General features: G+C 35.8%; 1 long non-coding RNA gene across 1 annotated transcript in view; it reads right to left on the bottom strand.

Moving 5' to 3' along the window:
• Positions 1 to 20,132, bottom strand: part of LOC311184341 — a 50,750-nt gene extending 30,618 nt beyond the window's left edge. The window contains exons 1-3 of the long non-coding RNA XR_014617097.1: positions 20,096 to 20,132; positions 15,394 to 15,454; positions 14,214 to 14,246 (exon numbers count right to left, since the gene is read on the bottom strand). This is a non-coding gene — a long non-coding RNA (uncharacterized lncRNA). The remainder of the gene's footprint in view (positions 1 to 14,213; positions 14,247 to 15,393; positions 15,455 to 20,095) is intronic.
• Between the last annotated feature and the right edge of the window lie 6,198 nt (positions 20,133 to 26,330).

Raw genomic sequence — 26,330 nt, forward strand, 5'->3', positions numbered from 1 at the left:
TAAAAAAATAAGCAATAAAAGAAAAAGTAGGTACTTTGGACCTCATCAAAATTAAAAAGTTTTTGATAAGGAATTGATCACAAAGATATACAAACTCACACAACTCAAAAAAATGAAATAAACAATCCAGTCAAGAAATGGGCAGAAGAACTTAAAAGACACTTCTCCAAAGAGGAAATGCAAATGGCCAACAGGCATATGAAGAAAGGTTCAACATCTCTTATAATCAGGGAAATGCAAATCAAAACCACAATGAGACATCCCCTTATACCAGTAAGAATGGCACATATCAAAAAAACTAGCAACAACCAATGTTATCAAGGATGTGGTGAAAAAGGAACTTTCCTACATTGCTGATGGGAGTGCAAACTGGTCCAACCACTATGGAAAGCTGTCTGGAGGTTCCTCAGTCTACTAAAAATGGAGCTACCATATGACCCAGCAATTCTACTCATAGGGATCTACCCAGAGGACACAAAAGCAATGATTCAAAAGAATACCTGTACCCCTATGTTTATTGCAGCACTATTTATATTAGGCAAAACCTGGAAACAACCTGAATGCCCGAAAATAGATGACTGGATCAAGACAATATGGTACATATACACAATGGAATACTGCTGCTCAATCAAAAAAGATAAACCAATGCCATTTGCAACAACACGGAAGGAACTTGAAAGGAATTATGCTCAGTGAAATAAGTCTGAAGAAAAAAACATATCTGATGGTTTCACCTATAGGGGAACCAAATAAGACATCAGGGGAAAAAATAATAATACAAAACAAAACAAAAACAATTATAAACCAGAGACATCCTACAGGGGAGGAGGAGGGAGAGGGATCAGAGGGAGAGAGGGAGGGAGCAGCACAGGGGACTGTGGTGATGGTGCACAGGTGAACTGGTGAAGGAAATTCTTGGGGACTACACCTGAGGGGGGAAATAAAAGCAAACATTTAAAAATAAACAATGATGTAAAATATATATGAATCAATTAAAATTTAAAATAATTTAAAGTTTTATACATTAGAGCACTATCAAGGAGATAAAAGAATGGAAGACTTATTTGCATATCACATGATCTGGTATCAGAATATCAAACAATTTTACCAAAAAAGACAACTCAGTAATAGACAAAGCACCTAAACAGGCATTTCTCCAAAGGACATATACAAAATCTACATGAATATATACTAGCCATCACTATTCACTAGGAGGATATAAATTGAAAACCAGATAATACCTCACATCCACAAAATGGTTATAATTTAAAAAAAATAAATGGTAGAGAGGCTATAGAGAAATTCCTTTTGGGGGTATATGCAAAATGATGTAGTCACTGTGGAAGACAGTTTGGCAGCTCCTAAATAAACTAAATATAGAATTAACATATAACCCAACAATTCTTCTAATAGGTATATACCCCAAATAACTGATGTATAGTCGCCTCCCAACATTTTTTAGTAGTTCCAGTTAACTTGTAGGAATCACAGCCTTAAAAATATTACATAAAACAATAAGATATTTTGAGATCACATTCACCTAATTTTATTGCAGTATATTGTCATAAGTGTCCTGTTTTATTGTTAATCTCTTATTGTGCATAAATAAATTAAACTATCATAGGTATGCATATATAAGAAAAAAAAAAACATAGCACATAAGGTTTGCTGCTATCTGCAGATCCAGGCCTCTGTTAGGGATCTTGGAATGTACCCCTTGCAGATAAGGGGGACTATGTATTCAAACAAAAACTTATATGCTGGTCTGTTCCACAGGATGGGGTTTTTCAAGTTGTCAAGAATAAAGCCTACTTCAAGAGATACCAAGTGAAATTTAGAAGGTGAGAGGGCAAAATTGACTACTATACTTGCAAATGCTGTATTCCAGGATAAAAATAAGTACAACACACACAAATACAGGCTAACAGTTCTGTAAACTAATAGAAATACCATTAATACCATTATTAGTACCATTATTTGTGTACTAAATACTACTCAATTGTGTACTATAATATGGTTTACTTTTTCAATATATGACTTGCTACAGTAATAAGAAATAGTACTCAAATCATATAAAGTTTGTTCTCAGTAGGAAGGTGATAATAGAAAAATCTCTAAGAAATCAGATATTTTAAATTAATTACTAAACAAAAGAGTCAAAAGGAAATGAATTTTGCAACAAATGAAGACGAAAACACAACATATAAAAATTTACTGGATGTCACCAGAACAATGATTAGGGACAAATTTCTAAGCTGAGCATCTGTTTGAAAAGAAGGTTTCAAATGAACAACTTCAACTTTAACCTTAAGTAGTTATTATGAGAAACCAGAAATCAACCCAAAGGGGAAAACTACAAATACGTGGGAACTAAGCAACATGTTGCTGATCAACTATTGGGTCAATGGGGAGATCAAAGAAGAAATAAAAATATATCTGGAGACAAATAAAAATGAAGACATGACTTATCAGAAACTATGAGAGCAGTAAAAGCAGCAGTAGGATGAAAGAAAACTTACCAAAAAAAAAAAAAATTAAGCTTAAACTTAAAGTTAAAAGAGAAAAAAAATAGAAAAACATGGGACCAAAAGTCAGTAGAAGGAAAGATGAAATTACAAAAAAAGAAAATAAAGATCAAAAAGACAATTCAAAAGATCAATGAAACAGAGCTTTTTTAAAAAAAAAAAAAAAAAAAGATAAAATAGACCTTTAGATAAGGACCTGGACCTTGGATCTGGACTTGCCTTGCATCTTGACCTTGGGTCCACAATTAGAACTGGATGTGTATTTGGATAGTCTCCTGTTTTCCAATCTTAATTCCACCTCTGACATCTGCCAAGTCTTCATTTTCTTTTACATTTCCTTATATTACATTTCTTATATTCTCTTACATTACACTTCTTTTCCTTTCTTGTACTTGTGCTTTCCCCAAATTTTTACTTTCTTCCTCGTACTTTCTTTTTCCTCTCTACCACACTATGTTTGATGACTTCCAATTCTCCATGACTATGACTGTTTTTCTCCACCTCTAACTCTTTTTTTTTTTAAAGATTTATTTATACAAGAACTGGGGTACAGTCAGAGGTGCGGGAGGGTGAGAGAATTCACCAGAGACAGAGTGGGGAGCAGAACAGGCAGACAGACTGAAGACACTGCTGAGGGGAGGAGCGGGGAAGGCAGGAGAGGTCTGCTTCGCCATGTGAGAATCTCCCTGGCCGGCCAGGAATCGAACCCACGCTGCAGAGGCTGTGAACAGCTTCACAGCGTGGCGCTCAACCCGCTGCACCACCGGGGAGGCCCTATATCCCTTTTCTTAAGCATGCCAATTCTCCAAGAACTTCTCCCTCCATCTTCCCAATGTCATCTCCAATTTTCCCCCTACTTCTTCTGTACTTATAACCCTTCTGTCATTTTATTGTTTAAAAAAAGATTTTATCTTTCCTTTTCCTCCTCATGCTAGCAAATTCTCCATAACTTTCTCCCCACTTTTCACCCCTCTAATCTTCTCATATATGCCATTCTCCACTAGTCTCTCTTTTGTCTTCTTCCTTGTAAAATGTTCTAATTCTTAAAAATTTCCCTTCTTGCCCCGCCTTATTTCCACCTATGACATATATTGATTAACCAAAATTTCATGTTCCCTTCTTTAACCCACCTAACAAATGCTGACTCTGCAGGATTTCTGTCTTCTCTTTTTATTCCCTGTTTCCAACATCTGCCTATTCTCCAAGATTTTCTTGTTCTTTCTTTCTTTTGGCAACTTTCATTCTAATACCTGCCAATTCTAAATATTTTCATAGGCTTAATAATGACAATTAAATTCAAAAAGCAATAAACTCAAATTTACTTTCTGTCAGAGTAAAATTAAAATGTATCTTGGAATGCTTGTGTAAATGTAGATGTAAGTTCTCAAAGTTCATCTTTATTTCAAGATAGCATAAAATAAAATATTAAAGAGTATAATCAAATGTTAATAATATTAAAGAGAACCAAATATTAAAGAGTATAATCCTATAATCCAACACGATCCAAGTATCATACATTTTTCTTTAAATTATGTTCTTCTTATCGCTTCTCGGCCTTTTGGCTAAGATCAAGTGTAAATTATGTTCTTATTGAAATAGAAATCTGAATGAAGAAAGAAGTACATGTGCACACACACACACACACACACACAAAACCCAAGATGCCTTTACCCCAGAATCACACACCCTTTTCATTAGAGAAACTCTTTTTGGCCATCAGAAAAAAAAAAAAAAAAAACTGACATGTTTGTAAACTTTATATGAGAAAAATGCTCAGGTGCATACATTTGTATCAAACAAATTCTCTTCCTGTTAGATGAAAATAAGATGAATTTGAAACTCTCTCAATTCATACATTGTGCTCAACACAAAGATACTAATCAATGTTTACAAAATCAGATGACTGTAATCAGTGTTTTGGAAAAGAGGCAGTATAGGAATAAGGCCACATCTCAGACATATTTCTCAAAAGTGTATTCTTTGAAAATTACAGTTACCATGAAAAAGATGGTTAAAAAAACTACCCCATTGAAAGAACAATTTAAAAATTCCAGACAAAACCCAAGCCAATAAGCTTATAATACATATGTGTATATCTGCTGCTGTAGCAGATATACAATGTATTAAAAAGTGAAATATCGTGGTTCCCCTGGTGGCGCAGCGGTTGAGCACTGGGCTGCGAAGCTGCCCACAGCCTCTGCAGTGCCGGTTCCATCCCCGGCTGCCGGTGAGGGTCCACATGACGCACAGACCTCTCCTGCCACGCCTGCTGCTCCCCTCAGCAGTGTATTTCATCAGTCTGCCTGTTCTGCTCCCCGCTCTGGCTCTGATGAATTCCCTCACCCTCCTGCGCTTCTGACTGTACCCAGTGCTTGTCTAAATAAATAAATAAATCTTTAAAAAAAGTGATGGCATAATAGAATGATTTATATTTAAAAAAAGTGAAATATCAATGTGTTAAAAAGACGTATACGTCACAACCATGTGGGATTTATTCTACATATGCAAGGCTGGTTCAACATTGAAAATAAATTAACATATTCTATCATCAACAGACACAGAAGGAGTCTGGCAAGATAGTACAGAGGGAAGATGCTTGGGTTTGCCTCTTCCATATAGTCACAACTAAATTGCTTCAGAATAAAGTTAATAATCCCGGAAATGCAAACATAACTAAATTGTACAAGAGCAATGGTCTGGTAGAAGGGTGTAGGAAAAACTAATTGCAATCTGCAGTGCTCCAGGGCAGTACCTCCCACAAGAGAGAGGGGTGGCTGCCACATGGAGCCCATTCCCCACAACTGCTGTCTTAGGGGTACTTGAGGGACTTTGGAGACCTAGCATTGCACTTAAGAAGGGGGTGCACAGAGTTACTGTCCAGGACAGAAAATGCCATATTGGAGAATTATAGGAGCAGCAGTATAGAGTGATAACTAGCTTGAACCTGACACCCACAATATAGAATAATTGGAGCCCAAACTTGGGAGGAGCCATGTCAGATCACCTGTGACACCTCATAGATGAAGCTATTATTTGCAGCCTGAGGCTGTGACATTATAAATACCTGCTGCTCCCACCCAGGGCCAGGGTCAAAGTCAAGGCAGCAATTGAACACTTTCACTAACTAGAGATTAAGCACCTGGATCTTAACAACAGGAGCAAGTGCCCAATAATAAGGCTCTGCCTAGAACAGCAAAGAGGACAAAGCCCAAGTAGTGATCCTCTCTTAACTACAATCCATGCAAGGACAGTGAAATTAGTGCTGAAGAAATAGCCAAGTAGTTGAGGCTGGCCTGAATCTATACCAGATTTTCAGGTTGAGCTGGCCCAGAAAAGGGGATCACTGTGGATCTTAACCACACAAATTTGGTCCCCACAGCACAGCAGGGAGCTTGAGTCCCTGATGCTCACTGAAGGGGACCCTTTGGACCCTAATGCCCCAGTTCCTTTTACCTAATATTCCTTGAAGGTACAAATTCTCCACCCACCTGGTGCAAAGGCAGCAGACTGAAAACTTACTCCTACTACAACCTATAAAAACTGAATATGAAGAAATAGGACAAATCACAAATTCTGGAGAGAAAAAACACTGAAAGAAGTCAAAAGAAGTGAAATAATCACTGTTGCCAGATGACACACATGCATATAAATTTATATGCAACCATAAAAGGCCTTTGAATAGTATGAGCAATCCTGACAAGGAGAAAAATGGAGACATCATAGTGTCTGACTATAAACTATTCTACAAAGAAACAATACTAAAAACAATATGGTACTGGTATAAAAATAGACATGCAGATTAATAGAACAGAATTGAATGCCCAGAAATAAACCTATGTACATATCAATACTTATGTTAAAGCAGTCATGACCATACATGGGGATAGAAGAGCCTCTTTAATAAATGGTGATGAAAACTGGAAGCTCACATGTAAAAGAGTGAATCTGGATCACTCTCTAACCTCATGCACAACAATAAATATCAGGTGAATTAAAGATCTCTCTATATAAGACCTTCAATAATAAAATGTATAGAAGAAAATACTAGTAATATGTTCCATGACTATGTACTCTAAAATGTTAATTGCAGCACTAATTACAATAGTTAGGATATGGAAGCAGCCTAAATGCCCAGTGATAGACACATGGACCAAAGCGATAAAATTAACCTTCACACTGCAAATTGTTCTGCACCTCATCTCTAGACAGTGATATTGGACTTGGACCTATAACCTGGACCTCAGACCTAGACCTGGTTCTAGAACTTGCATTTTAGATCCACAATATAGAATACTATTCAGTTATAAAGAAAAATGAAATGCTGTCATTTACAGCAAAATGAAAGGTGTTTGAAGAAGTTATGGGTAATAAAGCAAGACAATGAAAAAAATATTTTATATTTATGTAGTAGACATTTTGACAAAGTAGAATACTTATAAAAATGAGTGAATATTAATAAATGAAGTGACGTTTCTGAGAGAGGGGGTTGAGGATAGGGTCAAGGGATAGTTGTGGGGGGAAGAAAAAGATCACATGATAAATAATAAGATCACATGATAAATAAATGCAGGAAATCTGCCAAAACCAACTCCCAAAACCTTCAAAAAACTCAGAAGGAAACTTCCTCAACTTGATAAAGAACATAGAAAAAAAACCTACCACTAACATCACACTAGATGAAAAATTCGATGTTCTCCCATTAAGATCAGGTTAAGGCACGGCTATCTCCTCTCCACCATTACTCTTCAATATCATACAGGATATTACTAATGCAATTAGGTCAGAAAAGGAAATGAAAAATGTACACACTGCCCCATATATCTGTTTCACCAACCTCTTTCTTTCTAGCATATTCAGTATGATGTTCAACATCATCAGTCATTAGCATTTAGCAAATCAACATCACATGATGCCCACTTCCACTCATTAAATGGCTATAACTTAAAAAATAGAAAGTAAAAAGTTTTGTGAAGATGTGAAGAAATTGGAACACTCACCTCCATTGTTGCAGCCACTGTGAAAAATATTTTGGCAGTTTCTCAATAAAGTAAACATAGAATTACTATATCACCCAGCAAAAAGTTTGAGAGAGACAGAAAGAGAGAGAGAGAGAGAGAGAGAGAGAAGTGTTCAAAGTCTTACACATCTGGTTCGTAACAGAAGTATGCACAACAGCCAATAGGTGCAAACAGTTCCAATGCCTATCAACTGATAATGGATAGGCAAATTGTCCTGTAGCCATTAAACAGAATATTGTTGAAACATACAAAGAAAATACTGATACATATAACAACATGAATAAGTCTCAAGAACACTAAATTACTGATGTGCAAAGGCCACTTACTGTATAATTCAATTTACATGCAATATCTAGAAAAGGTGAGCCCACTGAGACACAAGACAGATTAGTGATGGCCAGAGATTGGGGAATTGGAATTGGAATTGACTGTTTAATGGGTACAGGGGCCCCTTTTGGAGTGCTAAAAATGTTTACGAACCAGGCAGAACTGCTGTTGCACCACACTGAGTATTAATAAGTACACACTTTAAACATGGTTAATTTTATGTTATGTGAAATATACATCAGTATAAAAAAGAGATGGAAAGAGGGGATTTTAAAACACAAGCTTCAATTATATGTTGTGCCTAAAAAACTCATCTCAACATGACATAAGTAGGTTGGAAATAAAAGGAAGTAAAATATATTCAAACACTGCTATTTTAAAAGAGGTCTATATTATAAAGATACAGTACATTCAGAGTAAAGGAAACCACAAGCGAAAGAGGGACACTGTATAATGATAATAAATTCATCCAATAAGAAGACTAATCCTATGTGTGTGCACCAAACACACAGGACACAAACATGGGACAAACATGGGACAAAAAATTTAAATTGTATTTTTATAAATATTTTTATATTTCTGTCAGGTTTTTGACAGAACTGAGAAGAGAAAATCCAAAATTATAGTCAGGGCCTTCAACTTCTACTTCCAACACTTGATAGAATTACTAGACTAAAAATCAGCAAAGAGATAGGGGAACTAAACATCAGTCAACAAGGTATAATAAAATTTATGAAACAATCAACAACACAAAACAATCATTCTTTTCAAGTTTTCTTGGAATATTTACCAACACAGACCATCCTCAGCCATAAAGTTAATCTCAACAAATTAAGTAATATAAAGTCAGTTACCTAAATAAAATGGAATCAAACTGTAAGTCAGTAACTGAAAAATAACAAGAAAGATCTAGTTTATGAGCCTTTGGAAATGAAATAACACAATTGTAAGTAATCTTAGGGTCAACGTGTAAGTATCAAGAAATTTTTTAAATTATAATCTTAGCTCCTAGTTAAGTAAACTAGATAGAAGAGCAAAATAAACCCACAGCAACAGTAAATAAAAGAAGTCATGGAACTAAGACCTGTCATGCTCCCTTCAGAACCAGGAGCCAGAATCCCACTCTAAGAAGGTAGAGAAGGGGACCGGGCAGGTAAAACATCAGAAAGATTTTCTATATTTTTAACTCACCTTTTTCTTGATTCAGCATCTGCTGGATTTGACTATTTTATAGAATTCTGAAACCATTTTAGCTCTTTTTTTTCCTTCAGTTTTTCTGTAGGAGAGGATCCTAGAGTTGTCTACTCTGTCATTTTCCTCTCCACTTTTGAAAGATAATCTCATTAGATACAGAATTGTAGGTTGATAGACTTTTAATTTCAACATTTTAGTATCTCAAGCCTCACTGGTCTTGCTAGTATGATTTTTAAAGTGAAGTACAATGTATTTCTTATTTTTGTCTCTTTATTTTCTTTGTCTTCTATGACTCTTTCAAATTTTTTTCTTTCGTTTTGACAGTTTAAAGATAATGTGCCTAGCTGTAGCTACTTATTCTCCATGTTCTCTGAGCTTCCTGCATCTTTTTTTTCAGTGTCCATCATTAATTTTGAAAAAATACCTGCCACTATTACTTCAGATATTTCTTCTGCCCCTCTCCTACCTATGCTGATATTCCCAATATGCATATATATATATATAAATTCTGAAAGATTTGGGCATGTTATTATGGCTTTAAAATTCTATTTTCTTATTGCATTCAGCTGGAGAAATTTCTGTTGGCATATCTTCAAATTCACTGATTCTTTACTCTTGCCTACTCCATTGATGAACACATCAAAGGCATTCTTCAAGTCTCTCACAGTGTTTATTTTTTAACAGACCAGCGCAGAGTCATTACTGCCTCGGAAGTTGGCAGGACAGGAAAGGGAACAAGCAGGTAGGGAGTTGCGGTGTCCTTAAAAATTACAGTCCCCTCCAACTGGGATCCCTGGTGGCAGGGATGGGGAGACTTCGTCGACTTTGGCCCAAGAAGAATCAATCAGTTGATCAAGAGTGTTTGGGGAAGGCTGGGTTCCTCAAGGATGGAGGGAGGGAGGTCCGGGGCTGGGGATCCGGGGTGGTCGGGAGGTGTTTTGGGCAGCTGGTGAAGGAACGGTCTTCCCCCTGTTGGGGTCTCTCCCAGCCCCTCCAGTCTGGAAGGAAGGGGGAAGCCTGCAACCCCCTGTGGGCAGGTCTGGGGCTGTCAAATGCTCCAGGCAGGGAGCTGAAGGGAACTCCTGCAGGCTTGGCCCCCAGGGCTTTCCTGCCAGGGTAGCTGGCAAGTAATTCATGCTCGATTTCTGTCAAGTTCTCTTGAAGGCGTCCTAGGAACTGGCATAGGTCTTTTGCCTTGAAGGGGAGCACACGCTGGGGCCCAGAAGATGAACACCAGGTCCTCCTCCTTGTTCTCACAGGTTGCGTCATGGAGGGCGCGAAGGCAGCCCTGGTCGGCAGCATCTTGACAAAGGTGGCGGAGGGGTTGGTTGCCTGCGGCCCTGCCTACATCACCAGGATTTCCTTGCCCGGCTCCAGGATGACGAAGATCACCGCCTCCTTGTGCTTCTTCACCTCCTCTGGTTGTTGAATTTGTGGCCCTTCAAGTCATTTAACACTTTGATGACGCCATCAGCGTCAGCCACACCGGAAGCCATGTTTCCGGAAGCGAAATGGAGGGCGCAGGGAGAGCCAGAATAGACTGGAGCTTCTAGCTGGTACCCGAATCTGACTGAACCTTTTTTTTTTTTTTTTGCTTTTGTTTGTTTGTTGTTGTGTTTTTTTTCTCCTCATGGTTATTCTTGTTTATTGAGATCTGTTTATTCTCAGCAGGTGCTTTTTCCTCTTTTTTTTTTTTTAAGCATTAACTTTTTTTTTCAGAATATTTTTTAAATTTAAATTGTATTTTTATATTCCCCATACAATTACAACCCCTTTATTTTGACCCCAATCCCTCCTTTCCCTGCCCCCCACCCCCCACCCCCCATAGAGTGTCTCTGGTTCCTAGTTGTTGATTTTGATATTGTCTTTCTTAAAGTTATTCTTTTTCCTGGTCCCTTATTTAAGTTTTCTAGATTTCTGCTATGATAATTGTCACTCCACATTATTTTTCCCTGCCTGAAGCGTGCCTTGTAGCTTTTTTTTTAGTAAAAAATATATTGAACAATATGATCTGAGATAATAGATTTTTGTGTGAAGTTTATATTTATTTGGTTAGGGGTTATGCTATTATGGCTGTAGTTATAGATGTCAGAAACTTCAGTCTCTTCTAGTGTGTTTGATATCTCCATTGTTTTGGGGTTTTCCTATAAATTTGTTCACAAAAGGAGCCTGTGTCTTCTACTCTTTCATTCTCTAGTTACTATAGTGGAGGTGATTGATATTGAACTAGATGTTAATGTTCATAAGGTGATTGATTTTGAACTAAAATGTGTGTTATCAGTAGTTATTAGACATTGCAATGATTTGATAATTTCTGCACACTTTTATGAAGTATTCCTTATGCTGGATTAAAATAATTTGTATTCTATGTGACTAATTTATTTCAATATGGGGCCATAATTTATAACTTTATATATTTTTTTTTCCTCACAGGCATCTATTGTCAGCTTGTAAAACAAATAAACAAAGATAAAAGTCCATATGCCAAATATAAATGTGCTCAAATTATCTGTAAAGGAACATATATAATACCAGAATCTTAAAAATCCCTACTCTAGAAGTTGTCAAAATCCAGACTGTTTTCCACATATCAACAATTCTTTATCAGTGTAATCAATTTTGCTCTGTTATTGTCATCCTTGCATTATCAGGATATAAATTATAAATAAAAATTAAAGCCCATATGATTTATCCAGGAGATGGCTTTTTCAGAATATCTGAATCTTAGTAATCAAATTTTGCTTTGTAATTAATAATAGTATTTAGGTGATTGGAAATGAAAGACTACCCCTGGCATGACTGACAGTATTAAATGCTATTATAATATTTGATTTACTGAAAATATCTGAGTTTTAAAGAGAAACTTCTTGACCTTTCCTAATTATTATATCTCAAGAAACATATTATTTAATAGAAAATATCCCTGGAAAATATATTAGCTAATATTTGGACTAGTTTGGTGAAATATTTTAAACTTACCATTGAAATATGTATGTCAAAAGTGAGTGCACTGAAATTTTACAGCTCAATAAATATATACCATATAAATTTTCAGATCAGAGATTAGTAAATATACAACAGGTCTGGACAAGCCAATTTCAAAGTGGAACTAATTGACATGTATAAAACACTGCATCTAACAATGATATAATTAAATGTTGATATAATTGAAAGTGCAATGGAATATTTGCTAAGTTATACCATACTCTTGACCATTAGAGAGATATCAAAAATTCCAAACTAATGAAATAATTTCAAAGTATGTTTTCTTATCATATGGAATTAAGTAGAACTCATAATGAAAACCAACAGATAAAGCCCAAATGCTTGGAAATAAAACAGTACCCCTTTAAACAATCTATAATTTAAAAATAAATATGAAGCTTAAAAAATATATTCACATGAGTAGTAGATAGACCATAAAATGCCAATTTGTTCTCATGCGTTTGAAAAGTGCTTTCAGGAAAACCTTGAGTGAAAAACAATAAGGTAGAACAGAAAATGGCTGAAAAGCAATAAATTATACTTAAAAGAATCTAGATGAAGAAAAACAAATCAAGCTCCAGAAGAGCAAATGGAAAAATTAATGAGGTTAAGAACAAAATAGAAAAATAGAAAACAGACATGCAATGAGAAAAAACAAAAATGAATATTTTTAAATAATATGATTGAAACTCTTATAGCAAGTTTATTCAAAATGGATGCACTGAATATTAATATCTAAGGCATATACATTCTGAAGAGTATATTTCTAACATATACAATAATGGATTTGATGTTTTAAATAAAATATTCATCAGACTAGAATTTTGAGCAAATGATGTAGTCACGAGGAGAACCAAACTATATAATTCCATTTTTATAAACTTTAAAATAGTAGATTAAAAAAATGACAAATTTTCAGAAGGGACGGCATTTTGGCAAAATAGGCTAAAGAGATGATTAAAAGGGAGGGTTCTGTTTTGCTAGTCACATTTTTCTTTTATGTGAGTCCTGTACTATTATGGAGTAATTATGTGAGTGGTTTATTGAAAATGTATTAAGTAACGATGTGCTGATATACTCTTTGGATTGAGACAACATCCCTGACTCCTGAGTTTGTGACTAATGGTAACAAATAGGGTTTTGTGAAAATACTTTTTTTGAAATAAAAAGTTCCATTTTTTCCTTCATCTCCACATGCCTATTTAAAAGGTTGTTAATGATTTAGGTCATTTTGATAACTATGAGTATTAATTTCCTTTTTTATCTAAGATTTGTTCTCTCTTTAAACTGATCTCTTATGGTTCTAGAGAATAAATAATAACAGTAACTACGTAATAAATGAACACAAAAATAAATTCTATTTGATAGGATTGTGACAGAATTTTATAAAAAAAAATTTATCCTTAGGACATTAGTCACTAAGTGACTAAGTAGTCACTTGGTCAGCACTAAGTGACCAAGTAACACAAAATCTTCAAGATACCTTGCCAGGACATACATGGATCACTCTTCCTTGTGATGCCTATTTTGAGTTTTAATAAGAAATGATGATGCCATATATGATATTTCCATGTCTCTCCATTTGATACCTCTCATATAAGATCTTTTTCAGAGGAGCATAGTACAGTAAATTGAACTATTTTGTGTTTCAAAAGAAATACTGTAATTTTTATCATATAAAATATTAATGTCTCAGAGATAAAACAAAATTTCATATGTAATTCCCATGTTTCAAAAGTAATAACTAATTTATATCAACCCTCAAATATTGAAGTAGAAGCATAAATATAATGCAGTGTGACCACAAAGACCTTATGATTCATGGAGTGTCTATTTTTCAAATCCAAATAAATAAATGAGAAAAAGATGATAATATTTTGGTATATTTAGATTTTACTACAATAATTTTTGGAGCCAATATGAAATCACCTAAAAAATAATTTCTAAAATTCAGCATTTTCCCATTAAGGCATAAAAGAAATGAAAGAAGCAATTATAAAGGCTCAATAATACAGCTGACCTTGATAAGGGTCTGAGTGAGAAAAAGGACAAATCATGAAAATATTCTTCAATAAGTCTCTAAAAAGGCAACCACAGAGACCTCAGGACCTGACATAGAGCATACAGCATATGAATTTTAAAGAATCTTGGTGTAGTTACTTACCAAGTAGAAGTGGAAGACCTGATCCCATTCTGTCTATCTCAGCAGAACATGGAAAGAGAAGCAAAAGCAGAGTTTCAGAAAATAATAGTAAAAATAACAGAGAACTAAAATTCATTCCATTGTCATTATTTAAAGTAGACATTCACTATTTCCTGCACATAGTCCAACATTTGTGAAACTTAGTACCCATCATGGTTACTTATTCCTTTCTGAATTCAATCTTTTTATTTGTTACTCAAGAATATATTTCCTATATACAGGTTTCCATCTACAACTCTTTGTTCAAAGTAAGTAAAATCAAGTAAGTCATGTATCACTGGTCATAACTAAAGATACCTAATTGCTTTAGAAGATGGAGGGCCAATGCCCAGTTCTGAGAGGAAGAAAATGCATGGCAACAATGTATTATGTTTTCTCTGGGAGGAGGGGAATATCACCAAAGAGAGCCTGGCTCTAAGAATCTTATTTGTCCTATTAGAGTGCTATGCATCTGGACCTCAGATTGACATCTGGAATGAGTCCCTCAGCATCCTCAGACAATTTTTCTCATCATTGATCCAGACAAGCACCCTGCCAACAAATAAGCATTTCCACAGCCAGGCTTATTTTGTGTGGATTAATACACTACATTATCAAAAAGGAACAGTTAAAAAAAAGTAGATATTTTATCTACTATTTAAATAGTGAAATATATGTATCTATATGAAAAAAAACATGTATTGTTCTGATAAATTTGGATAAAATCTATTGGGGAATTACAGAAACCCTTAGATATTTATGCTTTAAACAACTAAAAATTTAAAGAGTAGAAGAAGTAGCAAAAATAGTAGTAAGATTATAGTACAAATACAAGTAGAAGTATTTGTGTTCTGAATGTTTCAGATAAAGATTTAAAAAATCAATGTTTAATATACTTATATTGCACTATAACATTATTTTCACCCAATTAAAAAAATAGAAGAAAAAAGAAATATGGCAATGATGCCCCAAATATTAGTTTACTTTAAGAGATTGACAAAAAGGAAGAAACAATAGCCAGTATTCCTTAAACCATGTAGAGACACTCAAGGGGGAAAATGTCTACCATAAAATATTCTTGAGTATTATATACTTTGAAGTTCTGACATCAGTGGTCAAAATAACATATAATAATCCCAAAAGCTCCATGGTAGTTGCTCACCTTTCTTCTCTAAATGTAACTTGCTCACTCAAAAGAACAGTAACTTGTTCCAGCTTTTGACCTGCAGGAAAAAAAAAAATCACAAAACATAGATCAAATCAATGTATAAAATTAATTAAAAATAAAGCATAAATAACACTAGTTATTAATTAAAAATAAAGCATATATAACACATACAGACATCCCAGTACTACTAGTTTTTGCCACAAACATCACAGTTGCTTGATCCTTTATCATGTTTGTCATTTTATTTATTTACTTATTTCCTCTGCATACTTTGCAAATAGCCAACTGTCTTTCATATCTAGTTATGCAAATAAGTTATCTCTTCACTGGAAAATCTTGCCATTGTATTACACCAAATGAAATTAACTTGTGAAGTGAAAAATACCCTGTGAAAAATAAAAGGCACATGGAAGGGTTACTGTGAGATTACTGAGGTCAGTTGGCCAGTTCTGAAAGTGTTTTCTTATTAGGACACTGAACTGACTCGCAGCACCCTCAGACAATTTATGCTTATCCTTGATCCACATAGGACCTCAACCAACCAATACTCATTCCTCACACCACACTAATGCTGCTTAACAATTTACCACTTTTATTCAGCTTACACTGTGAAACAGTGTAGGTAGATATTTCACTTGACACTAGTGAATCTGGATATAATGGCAACTCCAGTTTCTTAGGATCCTTCGGTCTACACTGATAAGTGAAGCAATGTTACAGTGGGGGTAGTTTTAATACTGACATATTTGCTTACTTTGATAGAAACAAAGAATAAGAAGTTAACTTGAACTTGGCTTATACCACTGAAAATATTTTTAAAGCATATTGGAATTGAATTCACAACAGATTGTGTGGTATTCTTTTTATCTTATCGGTTTATAGTCCCCAGCTAAAGAAGATATATGCTATCACTGAAACCATAGGTTATTATCACACATCAATACCCATTCAACTGTTAAACTGTAATGCCTGCTGACTTACCATAGTACTACTTAAGCCTAAGGAGCTCTTAGGGACTGTAGGCCTAGAAATGCTACCTTGAACTCACCCTTGGCCTCACTGAAGTTTGCTGATATCTCATAGAAAGGAGATTATACATTTATTGATAAGCTTGATAAGCTTGATCAGTACCATTTTCCCCAAGAGGATAACTCTGTATTTCCGGGTCTGGAGGATGTATTATAGGCATACTTTTAAAGTTAATACCTGAGGGTTTAGCTCCAATCAGACTGAAACTAAGTGCTAAAATATGCCCCACCCTTGGGATATGATATTTAAAGTTCTTGACATGTGCTCAACAATGGGGATCTATCAAGAATTAACCAGACTGCTTAGCCAACCACAAAAATTTGAGAGACAGCCAAAAGATAGGGCAAAGTTGAAAAGGAGAATTCAATACACACATAAGACCACTCTTTCAAGGCTGGGAGAGACAGATTTTCACCTAACACATATAAATAAACACAGAAAGTCAAGCAAAATGAAGAAACAGAGTAATAAGTTGCAAATAAAAGAAAAAGACAAAAATGTGAGAAAAAGATCCCAATGAAACAAAGATAAGCAAACTACCAGATAAAAAGCTAAAAGTAGTATTCATAAAAGTGGTCACCAAACTCAGCAGAATGGACAAATAAAATGACAACTTCAACAGAGAGAGAAGATACAAGAAAGTGCCAAACAGAAGTCATAGAGTTGAAGAATACAGTAACTGCACAGATAAATACAATAAAGGAATTCAACAAAGAATTGGTAAAGAACAGACAAGTGAGCACAATAACAGTGGAGATAACTAAGCAACAAAAAAGTTAAAGAAATTAAAAAAGAAGCTACCTTAAAGGACCTATGAGACAATAATAAGCAGAATAAATATTGCATTTTAGGGATCCCAGAAGAATTAGAGGGAGATAAACTATTAGGAGACTTATCAGGATAATGTCCAAAACTTCCCCTGTCTTCAGAAGGAAACAGATATCTACATTCAAGAAGCACAGAGAACTCTAAATAAGGTAAACCCAAAGTGATCCACACCACTACAAATTATAATCAAAATGTCAAAATTTAAAAATAAAGAAATAACTACAAAAACAGTAAGAGAAGAAAAAAAACAAACATAAAAGGAAACCCCCATAAAACTATCCATAGTTGTTTAATCAGAAACATAGCAGGCCAGAAGGAAGTAACATGATATAGTACTCGTGTTGAAAGCAAAAACCATTCAACCAAGAATACTGTTCCTGTCAAACTTACACTCATTAATAAGAATTGAAAGAGAGTATGAAGTGTTTTCCAGACATCAACGACTAGAAGAATTCAACACTAAACCAGCATTACAAAAATCCAGCAATTCCACTCCTAAGTATTTACCCAAAGGACACGGAAACATCAAATCCAAAGAACACCTGCACCCCTATGTTTATAGCAGCACTGTTTAAAATAGGTAAGCTTTGGAAACAACCCAAATGCCCCAAAATAGATGACTGGATCAAGAAGATGTGGTACATACATGCAAAGGAATATTACTCAGCATTCAAAAAAGATAAACACATCCAATTTGCAGCAACATGGATGGCGCTGGAAGGGATCATGCTCAGCGAAATAAGCCAGAAAGAAAAAGAAAAATACCAGATGGTCTCATTCATAGCAGGAATCTAGAAAACTTAAATAAGGGACCAGGAAAATGAATAACTATAAGAAAGTGAAAATCAAAATCAACAAAAACTATGAACCAGAGACACTCTATAAGGGGTGGGGGGCAGGGAGGGGAGGGATTGGGGTCAAAATAAGGGGGTTTCAATAGTATGGGGAATATAAAAATAAAATTTACAAAAATTTAAAAAATTAAAAAAAAAAAATCCCAGCATTACAAGAAATATTAAAACCATCTTTAAACTGAAATGAAATAGCACTGAGTTGAAACAAATAAACAAAAAAATGAATGAAACTAGATAGTGAATTAGCTACCTACAAAGCTAACACATAGGTTAAAAAGTATTATAATATTTTTATACTATTAAGGGTTATACAAAAATAAATGCAAAGCATGGTATCAAATATAGGCAATATATGCATGGGCTAACCATGTAATTTCTAAATGAGTTCAAAGTTAAGTTGCTACCAACTGCAAATAGGATGTTATCTATGAACCTTATGTAATATAATAACCACAAAGCAAAAACCTATACTATAGACATAACAGAAAGTGAGAAAGGTATCTAAATGCAGCACTAAAGAAAGTTATCAAAGTATAAAAGAAGAGAGTAGTAGAGAGAAACTACAAAAAAGGTGAGAAAACAATGAGCAATGAACAAATACATACCTAACAATAATCAATTAAATGTAAATGGACTAAATTCTCGAATCAAAACATATAGAATGACTGAACAAATAAATTTTATAAAACAGTTCTAATCTATGTATACAAGAGTTCCAGTTCACATATAAAGACATGCACAACCTGAAGTAGATGATGATTAGAGTCCATGCAAATGGAAACAGAAACCAAGCTGCTATAATCATTACATATCATACAAAATAAATTTACAACAAAAACGGAAATAAAAGATACAATAGGGCATTACATATTTGATAAAAGAATGAATCCATCAATGGCAATCTGAATTCCTTTTAGTTCATAAGCATAGCCACTCAGCCATATGCCTACTTAGAATTATTTGCACATCAGGACAATGGCATAGGTGAATTATGTACAGTTCAACATCTGGATGCCATCCTCCCTTTTGAGATGGAATCTGAGACCGCCTTAAGGAAATCAGTAGTTATCAACCATTTGTAATATTGGGGTAACTGTTCTCAAAATATGTACATACAAAAATGGAAAAGTTGACATGGGACAGGATATGGAAAATCAACTCCTTTGCTATAGTCTCATAAAATCAGGCATGAGGTTAATTCATCTGTACATGGGTCATAATTCAAAGGGGCTGAAATTAAAAAAAACATTAAAATCCAATATGGGTAATTAGGCACCCAAACGATATAAATCTTATTTATTGATTGAATGATGGCCTTCACAGAGGCCAGCGTTCTCTGTGACCTAAATCTAACACAACAGAAATCCACTCACATGAGATGATGAAGGACATATACAAACCTTCTCAATAAGGTCTCACTGAAAAACACAATGAAAGAAAAACAGATCAGGACCAGCTGCTTTATAACCTCCTGTAGGAAATATGTATGAGGAAGACAAATTTAAATCATGATATGTCTTGGCCATGTGGAGGACAATAAACAGGGCAGAGTCTCAGGAATCCATCACAGTATTGGTCACATAACCCGAGTTAACATGGTTCATGGAGGCTAATAAAGGTTTCCAAAATCTTACTCAGGCTTGTACCCTAGTTTATGTCATGGTTAGTCACTGATTAACGTGCACATACAGGGCCTCCCTGGTAGCACAAGGGGTTAAGACACAGCACTATGAAGCTATGCACAGCCACTGCAGCATGAGTTCGATCCCCGGCCAGGGAGCTGACCCACATGGCACAGCAGACCTTTCCTGTCTCGCCCACTGCTCCCCTCAGCAGTGTATTTCAGTCAATCTGCCTGTTTTCCTCCCCACTCTGTCTCTGGTGAATTCTCTCACCCCCCTGCATCTCTGGCCTGCACTCCAGCTCTTCTATGTATAAATAAATAAATCTTAAAAAAAAATTCACATGCACCTAAATATGCTTACCACAGATGGTATGTGCAAATCAGGTTGCCAAAGTGGACATGAGTTTCTACAGCTTCCAGGTGATGAATAACTGACTGACAAAGATTGTGGAAGGCCATATCAGTATCTTCAGGGCAATAGTGCTTAACTAAAGATGAGCAGAACAGCTGTCAAAATAGATAACAAAGTCAGTCCTGGAACTATGTGTCAAGCATGCAACATTTTGATGCTTCAAAGGTAATGAAAAAGCAATGACTGCTCAATAAATACTAAAGAAATAAATAGGAAACACCTAAAGTTTAAATACATTAAAGAATAAAAAAATATATGAATATATTTCCTGGCTCAAATCTGTGTATCAAGCGGGAGCCATCAGGAAGTTTGTCTATCCTTGGCATCCCATCCATCTGAGGGAAGGCAGGTAGAGGCTCCAGTGAGAAAACTTCCATAGTATGTCAGGTAGAGTCAAGATTGTCCTAAGGCACATTCTATGTTTTTTCAAGAAAAAAAAATCTCTTATGTTGACTGATCCTAAGATCAGGAAGCACATCAAAAATATAGGACGTCTCATGGCATTCATTTTTTACTAAAAGAATATCTGGAAACATGAATGTATACTCAACTTCAGTCCTGCACATGGAATTTTAGGTTCTGACCTCAAGCCCCTCTAAGTTTTGTTAGTTTCTCTGGTAATATCCACCAACATGCCTCAGAAACAATGCCAATATTGGTTCATCAGGATATCCAAGTCCATTCTACTATTTCAGATAAACATGATCTCACCATGGAGATGAAACCATGGCTACCAGAGTCCTCAACATTCTTTCAAGAATGATTCACTCATGAAGGGCCTTTCATGCTGAAATGATGCTATTTAAGGCAGTGTCATTCAGGGACTAAGATGATAAATTGGAGGCCAGTAGCCTCTTAAATCACACAGATCAAATAGTGAGTGAGTAAAACTGGAATCCTCAAGGATTCATTTCTTTGACATGATGAAGGCCTGTCAATCCCCAAGGGGCACTGCTCAGCCATTTGACTACTCAATGGTAACTTCCACATCAGGCCCACGAGAAAGGTAAATTATGGCAGCTCCATATATATGGCATGGGAATAGGATCCTCTTTGTTAAAATGGGCTCAGAGACACCAATGAAGAATATAACAGAAATCACCCATTTGATGTATTGGGGTAACTAGTGACAACCTGTGTACAAACACAGTCTGAAAGCTGGTTAGTGGGCCCAACATGGAAAGATCACCTCCCTTTGCTGCAACTTCATTCATTTAAAGGATAAGGAAAAGCTTTGGTTGGCTCAATGTCATAATTCTTTGGGGGTAAGAGGTACACTCAATGGCTATTCAATTGCCTATTGATATTTAAACCCCCCAAATACATAAATCTTTTTTTGTTGGTTCAGTATTGGCCTACCAGATGTGACTGTTCTTTGTGGCTGTTATCTTTGATGAAAGACATCTACTCACCTGAGTCATGAAGGCAAATCCAAAACCTCCCCAGTAGATTTCACTGAAAGACATGAATAGAGGGAAAGGTTACAATATGGCCTACAGTGAAGTAATATGGATCAGCATGACAGATCTAAACATGATTATGTCATGGCCACAGAGAACTCCATAAACTGGCCAGAGACTCACAAGATTCCCTTTTGATCCAGTCATCTGTTTTTGGACATTTGGTGTGGTACATATACACCATGGAATATTACTCAGCAATCAAAAAAGATAAACTCATGCAATTTGCAGCAACATGGATGGAGCTGGAAGGGATCATGCTCAGCGAAATAAGCCAGAAAGAAAAAGAAAATACCGGATGGTCTCACTCATATCAGGAATCTAGAAAACCTAAATAAGGGACTAGGAAAAAGACTAATTAATACAAAGTAAAAAATCAAAATCAACAAGCAACTATAAACCAGAGACACACTGCGGGGGAAGGGAGGTGAGGAGAGGAAGGACTAGGGTCAAAATAAGGGGGGGTGCAATTGTATGGGGAATATAACCAAAATCAAAATGCATACATTGTGCAAAAATGAAAAATGATGTAAGAATTATATAAAATAAAATATTTTAAAAAATCCCTTTTGACATGGTTGCCTCAAACCCAGGGACCCATGACTCTAGGAGACAAACCAGAATCCTTGAAATCTCCTAGGTTAGTCTCCTAGCCTCAGCATAATCCTATTGAGCATGGTTTTTAAGTCATCATCTCTCTTCATGACTGTATGAGTTCTCATCACTGACCCAACACTGGCTTTTTGCTCATCACCATTCCCTTGAACTGAAATATGCTTACCACACACAGTTTCTGCAAATCAGGATACCAACACAAACATGAGTTTCTGTATCTTGCAGGTGGTAGACAGCTGACAGGTATTGCCAGTGGCCCAGTTGGGTTCTTTGTGATAACAGTGTCTAGATGGAGAGGAAAACAGCTGTCAAAACAGACTGCAAGCTTACTCCTGGAATTGTGCCTCAAGCTTGCAAGTATTGAATGCTTCAAAGAATGAAGAATGAGAGACTAGTAACCACTACACGAATACATAAAGAAATAAAAATAAATACACAGACCTCGAACACACCAGTGAATAAAGACATGCGTGAATATGATTACTTGCACAAATCCTTGTGTCAATCAGGAGATTTTAGAAGTGTGGGCTCCTTGATAACTCACCCACAAGAAGAGAGCACATGGCTTCTCCAGTGGAAAATTCATGATGTATCGGCAGAGACAATATCTTCTAGGACACATTTCTTGTTTTTCTGGGGGGATATAGGTGATATCTGGGACACTGGACTAACCTTAAGGAAAGGAGTGCATCTACAATGACATTACTAATTCTCATGGAATTTACTGTTTACTAATTGAAATAGATATCTGGAAACATCAAGATCTTACTTTCAGCCCTGCAGGTAAAACTGTGCACACAGAGCTTTAGGTCCCAACCATAAGCCCCTCTTGGCTGTGTTCAAGGTCTGATATTCTTGTTCTGCTCTGTTCATATTCTGCCAATGTGTCTCAAGTAGAAATGCCAATATTGCTCCATAGGGACATCCACATTCACTCCTGTTCTTCAGTCAAACATGCTGTCACCATGGAGATGAAACCATGGCTACTGGGGTTCTCAACATTCTTTTGACTATGGCTCATTCATAAGTGATCTTTCCTTCTGAGGGTACCATCCTTCAAGGCAGTCTCACCCAGGGAGGATGATATGCAAATGGGAGGCCAGTGGTTCTGTTTGGTAAAGCTACACAGATCAAGAACCACTGGCTTCCCCAAGAGCCCATAATTCATTTCCTTGACATGCAAATTCCCAAGGAATGACATTTAGACCTCTGACTACTCAGTGGTATCTTCCACATCAGGCCCATGGGACAAGTGAATTATGGAATTTAAACCTACAGACACCAAGGACATAGAATATTCCCTAGAGAAATGGATTCTAAGAAATGACACAACTGTCACAACAAGCTGTCATTGTTTCCCTATATTGTGGTAATTGCCTTCAACCTGAGCACACACACAAATGTGAATGCTGATCAAAGTGTCGGAGGTGGAGATAACCTTTTGTGGCAGTCTCATTCTCTGTGGGGATGAGGACAAGTTTTCAATAACCATAGGTCTTAATGTTGTGGGCTCACACTCAAGGCTGACTTTTATTTGCCTAAAATATTTAATTCCTTTTCATTACCTCAATGCTGACCTCTCCAGAGGCTAGGATTCCCAGAGGCCTCTCTCTATGATGAGTCATCCACACTCACCTGGCTCATGGAGGATATGTCCAAACCCTCTCCAGAAGGTCTCACTGAAAGATACAATGAAAGAAAAATGGCTCTGGATGGGCCACAAACATGGGCTACTAACAGACAAGACAAATCTCAACTGTGATTATGTCTTTGTGAAGTGAAAGTTCATGGACATCCCTGAAATTCTTAGGATTTCCTCATGGCATTGGTCACCTCAAATAGGTGCTGATGATTCTAGAAGGCAAACAGAATTCCTAATATACTGCCTCATGCTCAGCTACTAAATGGGCCTCTTCAGTCCTACTGAGCATGATTTTTAGGTCATCATCTTTCTTCAAGACTGGTGAGTTCTCATCTTGATCCAACAGAGGCCCTTTGATCATATATCTATTTGTTTGCACAAAAATATGCTTACTACATTTGGTTTTTCAAGTCAGGATTTTGAAGGGGATGAGTTTCTACCTCTTTCAGACAGTGTACAATGGACTTAAAAAATTTACAGAAGGCCAAATTGGGATCTTCACAGCAATGTTCTCTAGATAAAGAAGTGGAGAAGAGTTGTCAAAATGGAATACGACTTTAAACCTGCAATTGTTTCTCAAGCATGTAATTTTTTGATGCTTCAAAGATGAAAATATTATGACCACTTTACATATACACACAGCAATAAGTAATACATAAACACATCAATGTGAAAGACATCAATGAATAAATAAATATATGAATATGTTTAATGGCACAAATCTATGTGTCAAGCAGGAGTCATTAGGTAGTCTGACATCCTTGATAGTCTACCCACCACAAGAAAGAGCACATAGTTTCTCCCGTGGGAAAACTCTCATGATGTGTCATACAGATATAAGATCACCCTAGGACATATTCCGCCATCTTGCAAAAAATAAAATAAATAAAAAGTTGTTATAATAATATCAGACTGAGCCTAAGACCAGAGAGCACATTGAAATTAATACAAACTAGTTCCACGTAATTTATTATTTGGTAATTGAAACAGATACCTGGAAACATAAGTGTATGCTCACTTTCAGCCCTATTGGTAAAACCTTGCATGTAGAATTTTAGGTCACCATCTTTATTCAAAACCATATGAGTTCTCATCAATTATGAAATATATGAATGATTAAACAATAAATAAATATAAACACAGAGCATGAACACAATATATCAATATGTTAATATCACAAATCCATGAATCAACTTGGGAGTCACTAGAAAATCTGACCCTCTTTGACCTGAAGGTGAACAGATTCTCTAATGAGATCTCTCTTGATGTGTGAGGTAGATTTAGTAGCTTGCTAAGATGCATTGCTCCTTTGTTCAAAATATAAAATGCATGCAAACTGGAACATGGATTCAGCATAATGCATAAGAGCATGAAAAATGACATTTTGAATTTCTATGACTTCAAAACTTATAAATGCAAAAGACATATCTGGAAATGTGAGCGTGTATTTCATTTACTTTCTTGCTGGTAAATCCTTGCATTGGAAATTTCACATATAAGACACAATGAGCTCATGACAGCTCCAAGAACCCTTGATAATTTGCACTGACATATTAAAGCCTATCAGGCATTCATTCATCCCCATACATTTGCACATAAATATGACTATCACAGCTGTATTCTGGAGAATGTAATACCAATTGTACAGGAGTTTCTGAGTATTCCAGTTGCTGGACACACTTGTCTAGTTAAGTTTGTCCCTGGATCAGCAGGCACAAGGGTATTTCATGGTGACAGTTTCTTTGTGGAGTCCAGATGGGACAGCTGTCTAGAACTGTTTAATCTCTCTGGAATTGTGACATAAGCACCTTTAATTTTGCAGAACTTCTCACAAATTCTAACAACCTATCACAAACAGCATGTAAACCACTGGGATATGTTTCTAATCCCTACTTCGGGCAAATGTGATATCATGATGGAGATCAAACAATATCTTTGAGGATTCTTAATACCATTCTCTGCAGTTCACTAAAATGTGGTCTTTCCTGCTTGGGATGCCATCATTTAAGGGTGTTGATCCTGTTATGAAGAATGAAAGTAGAAATGCAACTGACCTGATTTGGTGACATTAAATCAAAGGCCAGTCAGGAATGTCCAAAATAACCCAGTGAATGGGACTCATTAAATTGACATGCTGAAGTTGAATCCATCAAGAGCAGCTGTATGGGGAATATAACCAAAATGAAAATGCATACATTGTGCAAAAATGAAAAATGATGTAAGAATTATATAAAATAAAATATTTTAAAAAAGAGTAGCTGCCATTCTGAGAGATAAAAATTCAAAGGGTCTCCAAAGAAGACCAATAAATGAGTTCATTTCTAATCTCACTCACAGATACCATGGGTATGAATGTTCCTTACCAAAATCTTTGAAATGCTAATGTTGGACATAGCAAATGCCATATCTTAACTATTTTTGACTTGTTGGCGCAACTCTTTAAACTTAAATGTGAATGTGGCATGGA

This window comes from Talpa europaea (assembly GCF_964194135.1).
Source record: "Talpa europaea genome assembly, chromosome: 14".
NCBI lineage: Eukaryota > Metazoa > Chordata > Mammalia > Eulipotyphla > Talpidae > Talpa > Talpa europaea.